A 16,213-nucleotide genomic window follows, 5' to 3' on the forward strand; every position below is an offset into this window, starting at 1 on the left:
CTGGTTCCTAATGGGAAATGGTTCCCACTGACAGCTCAATGTTTGTAAACAAATAACCGTTTGAGGAATAATAATCGATGATGGCGAAATCTTTTTCTCCGAAAAAGTGATTAGCTAGAAACACATTTTAGTATTGGAGGAAAAATTCCCTAATATGATTAGGCCATTGTACGTTGTTGCTCTTGAGTTTGATGCTGACCACGAAAACATGGCTGCCTAGCACCGGGTTGAGTGAACCACGTATCGTATAAGAATGTGCATTCAAAATCACATATTTATGCGTCCAAAATCAGAATCACACAAGATGCCATATTAAGCGTTATTAATGTCAATACAATTTCTATATAAATCCCCAATACGATTCATTAACGACAATCTGTGTTGACAACAAAACATGTCGTAAATAGTGCAACATAGAATCGCGTTATGTTATATAAACTGACAGATCATATATCAATCCAGGAAGCATCGTTTGAAATCGCAATAACTTAGCAAAAATTTCCATCCAAACTTTGTCTATCTGCTGACGATGGGCCTCAAAGAACAACAAAGTATGTGTCGCTGTACATGAAACATGTATTAATATTGGCAAATAATCACCCATTAGATATGCAACCCTTCGTAGTACAGTGATTAGGTGCCTGATTCCTGATCCAGAGGTCCCGCATTCGAGACTCGCTGGATTTTTTTTTTATTTTCATCCAAATTTTGTGGCATCGTATATCTGATCGTAGAAAGTCCGAAAAAGTCGTGCCAAGTACGCAAATAGCCTCCACTTTAGTAGGTATATAGCCTTTTCGTGCATTCTATACGATTGAGTTGATTCATATAGAATGATGTATAACAAAAGTTATACCAACCAAAATGTTGACTGGGAACCAGTAATCGAATGTGTAAGTCCTTGTTTCCAAGCAAATGAATGGACCAGGATGGAAACTATCACCACTGGGAGATAAAGGAGGACCTTCTTTTCATCGTAGCATAGTTGAATAACGTTAAAATCCATTCGTTTCCGCGGTAACTACAAGCAACACACTCGGCTACCAATGAGTTTTAGGGCGAGATCATAAGTTATGCGAGAATAATCGATTGATAATTGGGTCCTAAAATTTTAAATGAATTCTTGTTTCTTTTAACCACTTTAGCAATTTTTCCAGGTCAAATATAGACTATAACATATTTAAACCTTAATTTTAAAAATTATTCCAAATATGAACCTTGACACTTTTGACCATGTTTGACGTTCACTTTGTCGACAAAAATGCCACAAGGGGTTTAGTTTCACCACTGGGATTGTTCCTATCTGACATTTCGGAAGGGACACGGAAAACAAAATATACCCAATATTTGAGTTTAAACCAAGGGGTATGACAAAATCTCAAAAATTATTTTTTGGGCTTAAACAAACAAAAATCATTTAAAAATTGTGTAAACATGTGTTTTTGGCCTTAACTTAAGCGTTTGGTACTAAAATTGAGACAGGGCTTCAGGACCCTATTACCTAATTTTTGAATTGAAAAATTGAATTTCGAACGTAAACTAACAACTTAAGTGGGCTTCGTGCCAAAGTTCGTGGCCGAGTGTTGTGATTCGTCTTACCTACTCTATATCACAGACAAACAGACGTCACACTCTCATCGTTGTCCATCGACCACCTTTTTAACGGTCGATTCAAAAATATGGTAGGTGGCCGATCCGCCACCCGCAGCGCTCGTATCGTTTTCGTTCGTGTTTGACGTTTACACACTACCGCCATCTGTTGGCCCGTAGGCCAAACACCCCGCATAAATAAGAACCATATTTGTACAGTTTCCGAAATCATCCTCAACCATTCGCGACAGTATCTAAACAGTTTCGTATAGCACCAAAAATAACAATAAGTCCACCTTACCACAAACTGTTTCGACAGATTGACAAATGGTAAATTGAAAAATAACAATGTGGGTAATAGGCGGTTAAGTTATGTAACCATTCAAAATCAGCAATTTTCCCGAACAAAATTTTCTGTTTACAGTTTAACAAATGGTGGATATATTATCCATTTTTCTACAAATCTACTGTAACGCAAACAGTTCCAGAACAGTTGAACAATATATTCGTAACAAGAACAAATAACGTATATGCAATGATTGATTTATGGTGCGTTATTGTATTTTTACCAAATACTATACTGTCCAGTTACGTGTATACTGTAAAACTGGTATCATTGTCATTTAAAATTAAATAATAACGCAACATATTATTTAGGATGCTACTACTTATTTTATTATATGCAAGACGTTTGTTATTAGCATCGAAACCAAACTTCAAATTTTCTTGAGCACAAATCTAAAAACCCAGACACCGTTCACGCTGAAAATTTGATCGATTGGTCACCACCAGCGAGTGACAAATCGATCAAGTCTTCAGCTCGAACGGATGTCTGGTTCTCCAGATTAATGCTCTTGAAAATTTGAACTGTCGTTTCAAATTCATTTCACCTTAAATCAAAAATTGTTAGATTGAAAGATTATTCACTATAATACATGTTTTTTTAACTCTTATCACATTCCCGTTCTGGAGTGAAACCCATAGTTGTCTCCTAAGTGATGGCCCTCTTGTGTCAACGATTCTCTGCTGCGGGTTCGGTTGCGGGCCGAAATTCCTGGGTATTGTGTCATTTAGCGATAGTCGAATTCGTCGAAACTAAAAACGGAGGTGAATTATTAAATAATATTCTAACACGTAGGCTTATCGAATCTTACATGATCATTCCATTCACGTAGGTGGTGGCACATTCAGGTTCCTGCTTCTTGGGTGCTCCGAGACTCGGTTTCTGGAGTTTTCTAGCAATCTGCTTGCTCCCATCAGTTCTTGGGTGATTATCGTCATATCTCGAGCTTTTTTCCTGAACGGAACGACCTGGGTTAAATGCGCTAGCAATTTTGCTAGCGCAAAATGACAACAATGCTGATAGGGCACCAAACGTCAATGGATATGTACCGCTGTATCGCGCTAGCAAAAACATTGTTACTGCAGCATCAAAACACCAAATCTGTTTTTGCGTAAACATGTGGTCAATAAACCAGTGCACGAGTTCATTATTTAACGTTTAAGTGGTGCCGTGTTATTTATGTGACCATGGATTACTAACAATTATTATAGGAGATCAAGCAAGCATTTTGTTTCTTCTCTAATAACTTCGTGAAATTCAACTTTGAACATAAGGAAGCAAAAACTGGCCAATTTCAACCAACCCACCCACACCCTCCCCCACTATATTGCAATTTTTATATGGGGACCAACACATAGTCATGTTTCCCAGAACCAAGAAATAGGTACTTTTCGACTTTTCGGTTGAATTTGTGAATGGGCCCTTACGCGTTCGAGCACTGCCAGAAGGAACGCGCTGATGCTGTATCTGCGGAACAAGTTTTCCTCCTGTGAACAGAATACGAAGGCGCGACAATGAGTCAGTTAAGAATACAGAAGCATTTGAATAATTTTGATGATTTCTTATACAGGTCATATATGCAAAAATAGTCACTTTTGATGCACTATGGATCAATGCACGCGTTCACGAATTTGACGTTTGACCGGTGCCGAATTCACTCGTTTCCATAGGCCAGTAGAAGACTTTTGTTCAATAGTGCATGTTCTATTGCAAAAAAATCAGAGCCTAACTGGGAAAACGGAGCCCGTGGGCATCTAGATTGATGTTATATCTTTGATCTGAGAGATTTCCAGAGAGGTGTTTTTCCAAAAGTTGGACTTTTTTTCAATAGTCGGTGTTGATTTCTTATACAGATCATATATGCAAAAATAGTCATTTTTGTTGCACTATTGCAAAAAATTCAGAGCCTGACTGGAAAAACGGACACCGTGGGCATCTAGATTGATGTTATATCTTTGATCTGAGAGATTTCCAGAGAGGTGTTTTTCCAAAAGTTGGACTATTTCTCAATAGTGCATGTTGATTTCTTATACAGGTCGTATATGTAAAAATAGTCACTTTTGATGCACTATTGCAAATAAAATCAGAGCCTGACTGGAAAATCGGACACCGTGGGCATCTAGATTGATGTTATATCTTTGATCTGAGAGATTTCCAGAGAGGTGTTTTTCCAAAAGTTGGACTTTTTTTCAATAGTCGATGTTGATTTCTTATACAGGTCGTATATGTAAAAATAGTCACTTTTGATGCACTATTGCAAATAAAATCAGAGCCTGACTGGAAAATCGGACACCGTGGGCATCTAGATTGATGTTATATCTTTGATCTGAGAGATTTCCAGAGAGGTGTTTTTCCAAAAGTTGGACTTTTTTTCAATAGTCGGTGTTGATTTCTTATACAGGTCGTATATGTAAAAATAGTCACTTTTGATGCACTATTGCAAATAAAATCAGAGCCTGACTGGAAAATCGGACACCGTGGGCATCTAGATTGATGTTATATCTTTGATCTGAGAGATTTCCAGAGAGGTGTTTTTCCAAAAGTTGGACTTTTTTTCAATAGTCGGTGTTGATTTCTTATACAGGTCGTATATGTAAAAATAGTCACTTTTGATGCACTATTGCAAATAAAATCAGAGCCTGACTGGAAAATCGGACACCGTGGGCATCTAGATTGATGTTATATCTTTGATCTGAGAGATTTCCAGAGAGGTGTTTTTCCAAAAGTTGGACTTTTTTTCAATAGTCGATGTTGATTTCTTATACAGATCATATATGCAAAAATAGTCATTTTTGTTGCACTATTGCAAAAAATTCAGAGCCTGACTGGAAAATCGGACACCGTGGGCATCTAGATTGATGTTATATCTTTGATCTGAGAGATTTCCAGAGAGGTGTTTTTTCCAAAAGTTGGACTTTTTTTCAATAGTCGGTGTTGATTTCTTATACAGATCATATATGCAAAAATAGTCATTTTTGTTGCACTATTGCAAAAAATTCAGAGCCTGACTGGAAAAACGGACACCGTGGGCATCTAGATTGATGTTATATCTTTGATCTGAGAGATTTCCAGAGAGGTGTTTTTTCCAAAAGTTGGACTTTTTTTCAATAGTCGGTGTTGATTTCTTATACAGGTCGTATATGTAAAAATAGTCACTTTTGATGCACTATTGCAAATAAAATCAGAGCCTGACTGGAAAATCGGACACCGTGGGCATCTAGATTGATGTTATATCTTTGATCTGAGAGATTTCCAGAGAGGTGTTTTTCCAAAAGTTGGACTTTTTTTCAATAGTCGGTGTTGATTTCTTATACAGGTCGTATATGTAAAAATAGTCACTTTTGATGCACTATTGCAAATAAAATCAGAGCCTGACTGGAAAATCGGACACCGTGGGCATCTAGATTGATGTTATATCTTTGATCTGAGAGATTTCCAGAGAGGTGTTTTTCCAAAAGTTGGACTTTTTTTCAATAGTCGATGTTGATTTCTTATACAGATCATATATGCAAAAATAGTCATTTTTGTTGCACTATTGCAAAAAATTCAGAGCCTGACTGGAAAAACGGACACCGTGGGCATCTAGATTGATGTTATATCTTTGATCTGAGAGATTTCCAGAGAGGTGTTTTTCCAAAAGTTGGACTATTTCTCAATAGTGCATGTTGATTTCTTATACAGGTCGTATATGCAAAAATAGTCACTTTTGATGCACTATTGCAAATAAAATCAGAGCCTGACTGGAAAATCGGACACCGTGGGCATCTAGATTGATGTTATATCTTTGATCTGAGAGATTTCCAGAGAGGTGTTTTTCCAAAAGTTGGACTTTTTTTCAATAGTCGATGTTGATTTCTTATACAGATCATATATGCAAAAATAGTCATTTTTGTTGCACTATTGCAAAAAATTCAGAGCCTGACTGGAAAAACGGACACCGTGGGCATCTAGATTGATGTTATATCTTTGATCTGAGAGATTTCCAGAGAGGTGTTTTTCCAAAAGTTGGACTTTTTTTCAATAGTCGATGTTGATTTCTTATACAGATCATATATGCAAAAATAGTCATTTTTGTTGCACTATTGCAAAAAATTCAGAGCCTGACTGGAAAAACGGACACCGTGGGCATCTAGATTGATGTTATATCTTTGATCTGAGAGATTTCCAGAGAGGTGTTTTTCCAAAAGTTGGACTATTTCTCAATAGTGCATGTTGATTTCTTATACAGGTCGTATATGCAAAAATAGTCACTTTTGATGCACTATTGCAAATAAAATCAGAGCCTGACTGGAAAATCGGACACCGTGGGCATCTAGATTGATGTTATATCTTTGATCTGAGAGATTTCCAGAGAGGTGTTTTTCCAAAAGTTGGACTTTTTTTCAATAGTCGATGTTGATTTCTTATACAGATCATATATGCAAAAATAGTCATTTTTGTTGCACTATTGCAAAAAATTCAGAGCCTGACTGGAAAAACGGACACCGTGGGCATCTAGATTGATGTTATATCTTTGATCTGAGAGATTTCCAGAGAGGTGTTTTTCCAAAAGTTGGACTTTTTTTCAATAGTCGATGTTGATTTCTTATACAGATCATATATGCAAAAATAGTCATTTTTGTTGCACTATTGCAAAAAATTCAGAGCCTGACTGGAAAAACGGACACCGTGGGCATCTAGATTGATGTTATATCTTTGATCTGAGAGATTTCCAGAGAGGTGTTTTTCCAAAAGTTGGACTATTTCTCAATAGTGCATGTTGATTTCTTATACAGGTCGTATATGTAAAAATAGTCACTTTTGATGCACTATTGCAAATAAAATCAGAGCCTGACTGGAAAATCGGACACCGTGGGCATCTAGATTGATGTTATATCTTTGATCTGAGAGATTTCCAGAGAGGTGTTTTTCCAAAAGTTGGACTTTTTTTCAATAGTCGATGTTGATTTCTTATACAGATCATATATGCAAAAATAGTCATTTTTGTTGCACTATTGCAAAAAATTCAGAGCCTGACTGGAAAAACGGACACCGTGGGCATCTAGATTGATGTTATATCTTTGATCTGAGAGATTTCCAGAGAGGTGTTTTTCCAAAAGTTGGACTATTTCTCAATAGTGCATGTTGATTTCTTATACAGGTCGTATATGCAAAAATAGTCACTTTTGATGCACTATTGCAAATAAAATCAGAGCCTGACTGGAAAATCGGACACCGTGGGCATCTAGATTGATGTTATATCTTTGATCTGAGAGATTTCCAGAGAGGTGTTTTTCCAAAAGTTGGACTTTTTTTCAATAGTCGATGTTGATTTCTTATACAGATCATATATGCAAAAATAGTCATTTTTGTTGCACTATTGCAAAAAATTCAGAGCCTGACTGGAAAAACGGACACCGTGGGCATCTAGATTGATGTTATATCTTTGATCTGAGAGATTTCCAGAGAGGTGTTTTTCCAAAAGTTGGACTTTTTTTCAATAGTCGATGTTGATTTCTTATACAGATCATATATGCAAAAATAGTCATTTTTGTTGCACTATTGCAAAAAATTCAGAGCCTGACTGGAAAAACGGACACCGTGGGCATCTAGATTGATGTTATATCTTTGATCTGAGAGATTTCCAGAGAGGTGTTTTTCCAAAAGTTGGACTATTTCTCAATAGTGCATGTTGATTTCTTATACAGGTCGTATATGTAAAAATAGTCACTTTTGATGCACTATTGCAAATAAAATCAGAGCCTGACTGGAAAATCGGACACCGTGGGCATCTAGATTGATGTTATATCTTTGATCTGAGAGATTTCCAGAGAGGTGTTTTTCCAAAAGTTGGACTTTTTTTCAATAGTCGATGTTGATTTCTTATACAGATCATATATGCAAAAATAGTCATTTTTGTTGCACTATTGCAAAAAATTCAGAGCCTGACTGGAAAAACGGACACCGTGGGCATCTAGATTGATGTTATATCTTTGATCTGAGAGATTTCCAGAGAGGTGTTTTTCCAAAAGTTGGACTATTTCTCAATAGTGCATGTTGATTTCTTATACAGGTCGTATATGCAAAAATAGTCACTTTTGATGCACTATTGCAAATAAAATCAGAGCCTGACTGGAAAATCGGACACCGTGGGCATCTAGATTGATGTTATATCTTTGATCTGAGAGATTTCCAGAGAGGTGTTTTTTCCAAAAGTTGGACTTTTTTTCAATAGTCGATGTTGATTTCTTATACAGATCATATATGCAAAAATAGTCATTTTTGTTGCACTATTGCAAAAAATTCAGAGCCTGACTGGAAAAACGGACACCGTGGGCATCTAGATTGATGTTATATCTTTGATCTGAGAGATTTCCAGAGAGGTGTTTTTCCAAAAGTTGGACTTTTTTTCAATAGTCGATGTTGATTTCTTATACAGATCATATATGCAAAAATAGTCATTTTTGTTGCACTATTGCAAAAAATTCAGAGCCTGACTGGAAAAACGGACACCGTGGGCATCTAGATTGATGTTATATCTTTGATCTGAGAGATTTCCAGAGAGGTGTTTTTCCAAAAGTTGGACTATTTCTCAATAGTGCATGTTGATTTCTTATACAGGTCGTATATGCAAAAATAGTCACTTTTGATGCACTATTGCAAATAAAATCAGAGCCTGACTGGAAAATCGGACACCGTGGGCATCTAGATTGATGTTATATCTTTGATCTGAGAGATTTCCAGAGAGGTGTTTTTCCAAAAGTTGGACTTTTTTTCAATAGTCGATGTTGATTTCTTATACAGATCATATATGCAAAAATAGTCATTTTTGTTGCACTATTGCAAAAAATTCAGAGCCTGACTGGAAAAACGGACACCGTGGGCATCTAGATTGATGTTATATCTTTGATCTGAGAGATTTCCAGAGAGGTGTTTTTCCAAAAGTTGGACTTTTTTTCAATAGTCGATGTTGATTTCTTATACAGATCATATATGCAAAAATAGTCATTTTTGTTGCACTATTGCAAAAAATTCAGAGCCTGACTGGAAAAACGGACACCGTGGGCATCTAGATTGATGTTATATCTTTGATCTGAGAGATTTCCAGAGAGGTGTTTTTCCAAAAGTTGGACTATTTCTCAATAGTGCATGTTGATTTCTTATACAGGTCGTATATGTAAAAATAGTCACTTTTGATGCACTATTGCAAATAAAATCAGAGCCTGACTGGAAAATCGGACACCGTGGGCATCTAGATTGATGTTATATCTTTGATCTGAGAGATTTCCAGAGAGGTGTTTTTCCAAAAGTTGGACTTTTTTTCAATAGTCGATGTTGATTTCTTATACAGATCATATATGCAAAAATAGTCATTTTTGTTGCACTATTGCAAAAAATTCAGAGCCTGACTGGAAAATCGGACACCGTGGGCATCTAGATTGATGTTATATCTTTGATCTGAGAGATTTCCAGAGAGGTGTTTTTCCAAAAGTTGGACTATTTCTCAATAGTGCATGTTGATTTCTTATACAGGTCGTATATGTAAAAATAGTCACTTTTGATGCACTATTGCAAATAAAATCAGAGCCTGACTGGAAAATCGGACACCGTGGGCATCTAGATTGATGTTATATCTTTGATCTGAGAGATTTCCAGAGAGGTGTTTTTCCAAAAGTTGGACTTTTTTTCAATAGTCGATGTTGATTTCTTATACAGGTCGTATATGTAAAAATAGTCACTTTTGATGCACTATTGCAAATAAAATCAGAGCCTGACTGGAAAATCGGACACCGTGGGCATCTAGATTGATGTTATATCTTTGATCTGAGAGATTTCCAGAGAGGTGTTTTTCCAAAAGTTGGACTTTTTTTCAATAGTCGGTGTTGATTTCTTATACAGGTCGTATATGTAAAAATAGTCACTTTTGATGCACTATTGCAAATAAAATCAGAGCCTGACTGGAAAATCGGACACCGTGGGCATCTAGATTGATGTTATATCTTTGATCTGAGAGATTTCCAGAGAGGTGTTTTTCCAAAAGTTGGACTTTTTTTTCAATAGTCGGTGTTGATTTCTTATACAGGTCGTATATGTAAAAATAGTCACTTTTGATGCACTATTGCAAATAAAATCAGAGCCTGACTGGAAAATCGGACACCGTGGGCATCTAGATTGATGTTTATATCTTTGATCTGAGAGATTTCCAGAGAGGTGTTTTTCCAAAAGTTGGACTTTTTTTCAATAGTCGATGTTGATTTCTTATACAGATCATATATGCAAAAATAGTCATTTTGTTGCACTATTGCAAAAAATTCAGAGCCTGACTGGAAAATCGGACACCGTGGGCATCTAGATTGATGTTATATCTTTGATCTGAGAGATTTCCAGAGAGGTGTTTTTTCCAAAAGTTGGACTTTTTTTCAATAGTCGGTGTTGATTTCTTATACAGATCATATATGCAAAAATAGTCATTTTTGTTGCACTATTGCAAAAAATTCAGAGCCTGACTGGAAAAACGGACACCGTGGGCATCTAGATTGATGTTATATCTTTGATCTGAGAGATTTCCAGAGAGGTGTTTTTCCAAAAGTTGGACTATTTTCTCAATAGTGCATGTTGATTTCTTATACAGGTCGTATATGCAAAAATTAGTCACTTTTGATGCACTATTGCAAATAAATCAGAGCCTGACTGGAAAATCGGACACCGTGGGCATCTAGATTGATGTTATATCTTTGATCTGAGAGATTTCCCAGAGAGGTGTTTTTCCAAAAGTTGGACTTTTTTTCAATAGTCGATGTTGATTTCTTATACAGATCATATATGCAAAAATAGTCATTTTTGTTGCACTATTGCAAAAAATTCAGAGCTGACTGGAAAAAACGGACACCGTGGGCATCTAGATTGATGTTATATCTTTGATCTGAGAGATTTCCAGAGAGGTGTTTTTCCAAAAGTTGGACTTTTTTTCAATAGTCGATGTTGATTTCTTATACAGATCATATATGCAAAAATAGTCATTTTGTTGCACTATTGCAAAAAATTCAGAGCCTGACTGGAAAAACGGACACCGTGGGCATCTAGATTGATGTTATATCTTTGATCTGAGAGATTTCCAGAGAGGTTTTACTCTTCGAAATTGGCCAGTTTTTGCTTCCTTATGTTCAAAGTTGAATTTCACGAAGTTATTAGAGAAGAAACAAAATGCTTGCTTGATCTCCTATAATAATTGTTAGTAATCCATGGTCACATAAATAACACGGCACCACTTAAACGTTAAATAATGAACTCGTGCACTGGTTTATTGACCACATGTTTACGCAAAAACAGATTTGGTGTTTTGATGCTGCAGTAACAATGTTTTTGCTAGCGCGATACAGCGGTACATATCCATTGACGTTTGGTGCCCTATCAGCATTGTTGTCATTTTGCGCTAGCAAAATTGCTAGCGCATTTAACCCAGGTCGTTCCGTTCAGGAAAAAAGCTCGAGATATGACGATAATCACCCAAGAACTGATGGGAGCAAGCAGATTGCTAGAAAACTCCAGAAACCGAGTCTCGGAGCACCCAAGAAGCAGGAACCTGAATGTGCCACCACCTACGTGAATGGAATGATCATGTAAGATTCGATAAGCCTACGTGTTAGAATATTATTTAATAATTCACCTCCGTTTTAGTTTCGACGAATTCGACTATCGCTAAATGACACAATACCCAGGAATTTCGGCCCGCAACCGAACCCGCAGCAGAGAATCGTTGACACAAGAGGGCCATCACTTAGGAGACAACTATGGGTTTCACTCCAGAACGGGAATGTGATAAGAGTTAAAAAAACATGTATTATAGTGAATAATCTTTCAATCTAACAATTTTTGATTTAAGGTGAAATGAATTTGAAACGACAGTTCAAATTTTCAAGAGCATTAATCTGGAGAACCAGACATCCGTTCGAGCTGAAGACTTGATCGATTTGTCACTCGCTGGTGGTGACCAATCGATCAAATTTTCAGCGTGAACGGTGTCTGGGTTTTTAGATTTGTGCTCAAGAAAATTTGAAGTTTGGTTTCGATGCTAATAACAAACGTCTTGCATATAATAAAATAAGTAGTAGCATCCTAAATAATATGTTGCGTTATTATTTAATTTTAAATGACAATGATACCAGTTTTACAGTATACACGTAACTGGACAGTATAGTATTTGGTAAAAATACAATAACGCACCATAAATCAATCATTGCATATACGTTATTTGTTCTTGTTACGAATATATTGTTCAACTGTTCTGGAACTGTTTGCGTTACAGTAGATTTGTAGAAAAATGGATAATATATCCACCATTTGTTAAACTGTAAACAGAAAATTTTGTTCGGGAAAATTGCTGATTTTGAATGGTTACATAACTTAACCGCCTATTACCCACATTGTTATTTTTCAATTTACCATTTGTCAATCTGTCGAAACAGTTTGTGGTAAGGTGGACTTATTGTTATTTTTGGTGCTATACGAAACTGTTTAGATACTGTCGCGAATGGTTGAGGATGATTTCGGAAACTGTACAAATATGGTTCTTATTTATGCGGGGTGTTTGGCCTACGGGCCAACAGATGGCGGTAGTGTGTAAACGTCAAACACGAACGAAAACGATACGAGCGCTGCGGGTGGCGGATCGGCCACCTACCATATTTTTGAATCGACCGTTAAAAAGGTGGTCGATGGACAACGATGAGAGTGTGACGTCTGTTTGTCTGTGATATAGAGTAGGTAAGACGAATCACAACACTCGGCCACGAACTTTGGCACGAAGCCCACTTAAGTTGTTAGTTTACGTTCGAAATTCAATTTTTCAATTCAAAAATTAGGTAATAGGGTCCTGAAGCCCTGTCTCAATTTTAGTACCAAACGCTTAAGTTAAGGCCAAAAACACATGTTTACACAATTTTTAAATGATTTTTGTTTGTTTAAGCCCAAAAAATAATTTTTGAGATTTTGTCATACCCCTTGGTTTAAACTCAAATATTGGGTATATTTTGTTTTCCGTGTCCCTTCCGAAATGTCAGATAGGAACAATCCCAGTGGTGAAACTAAACCCCTTGTGGCATTTTTGTCGACAAAGTGAACGTCAAACATGGTCAAAAGTGTCAAGGTTCATATTTGGAATAATTTTTAAAATTAAGGTTTAAATATGTTATAGTCTATATTTGACCTGGAAAAATTGCTAAAGTGGTTAAAAGAAACAAGAATTCATTTAAAATTTTAGGACCCAATTATCAATCGATTATTCTCGCATAACTTATGATCTCGCCCTAAAACTCATTGGTAGCCGAGTGTGTTGCTTGTAGTTACCGCGGAAACGAATGGATTTTAACGTTATTCAACTATGCTACGATGAAAAGAAGGTCCTCCTTTATCTCCCAGTGGTGATAGTTTCCATCCTGGTCCATTCATTTGCTTGGAAACAAGGACTTACACATTCGATTACTGGTTCCCAGTCAACATTTTGGTTGGTATAACTTTTGTTATACATCATTCTATATGAATCAACTCAATCGTATAGAATGCACGAAAAGGCTATATACCTACTAAAGTGGAGGCTATTTGCGTACTTGGCACGACTTTTTCGGACTTTCTACGATCAGATATACGATGCCACAAAATTTGGATGAAAATAAAAAAAAAATCCAGCGAGTCTCGAATGCGGGACCTCTGGATCAGGAATCAGGCACCTAATCACTGTACTACGAAGGGTTGCATATCTAATGGGTGATTATTTGCCAATATTAATACATGTTTCATGTACAGCGACACATACTTTGTTGTTCTTTGAGGCCCATCGTCAGCAGATAGACAAAGTTTGGATGGAAATTTTTGCTAAGTTATTGCGATTTCAAACGATGCTTCCTGGATTGATATATGATCTGTCAGTTTATATAACATAACGCGATTCTATGTTGCACTATTTACGACATGTTTTGTTGTCAACACAGATTGTCGTTAATGAATCGTATTGGGGATTTATATAGAAATTGTATTGACATTAATAACGCTTAATATGGCATCTTGTGTGATTCTGATTTTGGACGCATAAATATGTGATTTTGAATGCACATTCTTATACGATACGTGGTTCACTCAACCCGGTGCTAGGCAGCCATGTTTTCGTGGTCAGCATCAAACTCAAGAGCAACAACGTACAATGGCCTAATCATATTAGGGAATTTTTCCTCCAATACTAAAATGTGTTTCTAGCTAATCACTTTTTCGGAGAAAAAGATTTCGCCATCATCGATTATTATTCCTCAAACGGTTATTTGTTTACAAACATTGAGCTGTCAGTGGGAACCATTTCCCATTAGGAACCAGAGATGTTTGCTCGTTATTTTTCAATGGGGTTGTATGGGCGGTGTCAGGAGGCTGGGTTCACTGGGTTACCGTGAGTTATGTGAGTATTGAACTGAGTGAGATCGCAAGTTATGTGAGTATTGAACTTTTACACTAACCATTGGCAAAATCATTTTGAAAGTTATTCTTGCTTTACGCGTAATTTCGAAACAACACCTATTACCACAGATAATTACCAAACACCAATTTCATAATTTTATCTTACTACACGTACATGAACACCGACCGGATCCGTACATTTTTGTTTAAATAGTTAATAGTCTGATCGTCTACAAAACAACTATTCCGAAAAAAATTGGAAATTGTGTACTCCTTACTATGCTGCACACGCTGCGTTCTCAACCCTAGCCCCTTTTTGTTGGTTCTTCTATATACTGGCTACCAAATGGTCGGCGTTAAGTCAGAGTGGACCAAGTGACATGCTTGATGTTTTGAGAAAAATGAGTTTAAAGTCAAACGCTCTGTAATTTTTGAACTCGTTTAAATTTCGGTTCAATATTTTTACACGTCTCTATGTTACTTTCAAACAATATAATGTGAAGTGATAATCATGAGAAATCATAATCCAAACCTCTAATAGAACGATTTTTTGATGGACTATGTGTACTTGGTCCACTCTGACTAAACCAAAAACCACCGTTCAGTGAGCTGGTTCACTCTGACTGAACAATTTCTTGAAAAATAACAATCATTTAATGCTTGCATGGTCAAATTGGGTGCATATCTCTAAGATAAACAGATTATCAAGACCCTTCTAATCGTAAATTCTTAAATATCCCATATAGTAAATACCAAAATCAGTGGCATTACGATAGCTTGGAAATTAGGGTTTCGCAGGGTCAGGGCGTTGAAGACCAGAAATATTCAAATATGCGTTCAGTCATAGTGGACCAAGTGAAAATCTTGAGTACCGACCAAAATATGCTGGTCCAATAAGCGGATTGTAGGACATGCCATACATACACCATAGAACAACCGTAAACTTCTATCGGGCTCTGAAATTGACTCAAAAAATGCAGTAATCAATCATTTTATTGCTTTTCAACACTTGGTCCACTTTGTCTGCACAGAATTTGTTGCAATTGCTGACCACCCATCCGAATGTGGTAAATTGTCAAAAATCAAAAACAAATGCATCGAATCATGTAATATTTATAAATTTCTATTGATGGATAAGTAGAAGAATGATTCGATGTCGAAAAATTTGACAAATCTCCTGAAATGTCTTTCATTTCCTCGCATTCCTAAGCGCGCTGATCATTTTCGCTGTTATGGTAATAAGCACTTGGTCCATTCTGACTGCACACTTTTATCGATTTTTGTTGATCATCCAAAGTAAATTTATTACATATCTCTCGTAGTTTACAGCATTCTTCAAATCCGATCAAAGTGTAACGGAGGTAAGGTAATTTTGCATCTAATGAGAGAATAATCCAATTTTCTCAAGTTTTGTACTTGGTCCCCTCTGACTTAACGGCGACCAAATGTCGAAAAGATTGTTTAGCTTTGGTATGCAGTTTGAAAGCACGCATAATTCTAATTAACCTTTCAGCCGTCGCGCGAATTTTTGTAACGTGAGTAGTCACGCGTTGTACTTTGTACAACACCCTTAGTTTTTCGAATATCCCAAAAGTCTGACCACTTAGAAAGATGACGTCTTTGGCAAAATTATTCAATAGCTCAAGGGCTATCATTATTTTAGTCAAGAAATTCGGGATTTTGCCACTGGGCGGCGCTAGTGAGCATGAAACTTTTGTTTCGCAGATCTCTGGATCCTGACCACTTAGGAAGATGGTGTCTTCGGCAAAGTTGTTCGGTAACTCAAGGACTTTATCATTGTTGGAGCTGGTTGATTCAAAATTTTACCACCAGGCGGCGCTAGTAAGCATAAAACATTTG

At 36.6% G+C, this 16,213-nt stretch overlaps 2 long non-coding RNA genes across 2 annotated transcripts; one reads left to right on the forward strand and one right to left on the reverse strand.

The window, feature by feature from the left end:
- Positions 1–2,239: 2,239 nt before the first annotated feature.
- On the reverse strand, positions 2,240–3,171 carry LOC110676701. The gene is made up of 2 exons (XR_002500635.1): positions 2,745–3,171; positions 2,240–2,685 (listed from the first exon to the last, which is right to left on the reverse strand). It is a non-coding gene; the product is annotated as an uncharacterized LOC110676701 (long non-coding RNA).
- A 7,940-nt stretch (positions 3,172–11,111) lies between these two features.
- LOC110675735 lies at positions 11,112–12,036 on the forward strand. The gene is made up of 2 exons (XR_002499746.1): positions 11,112–11,532; positions 11,591–12,036. It is a non-coding gene; the product is annotated as an uncharacterized LOC110675735 (long non-coding RNA).
- Positions 12,037–16,213: the final 4,177 nt, after the last annotated feature.

This window comes from Aedes aegypti, chromosome 2 (assembly GCF_002204515.2).
Source record: "Aedes aegypti strain LVP_AGWG chromosome 2, AaegL5.0 Primary Assembly, whole genome shotgun sequence".
NCBI classification, from domain to species: domain Eukaryota; kingdom Metazoa; phylum Arthropoda; class Insecta; order Diptera; family Culicidae; genus Aedes; species Aedes aegypti.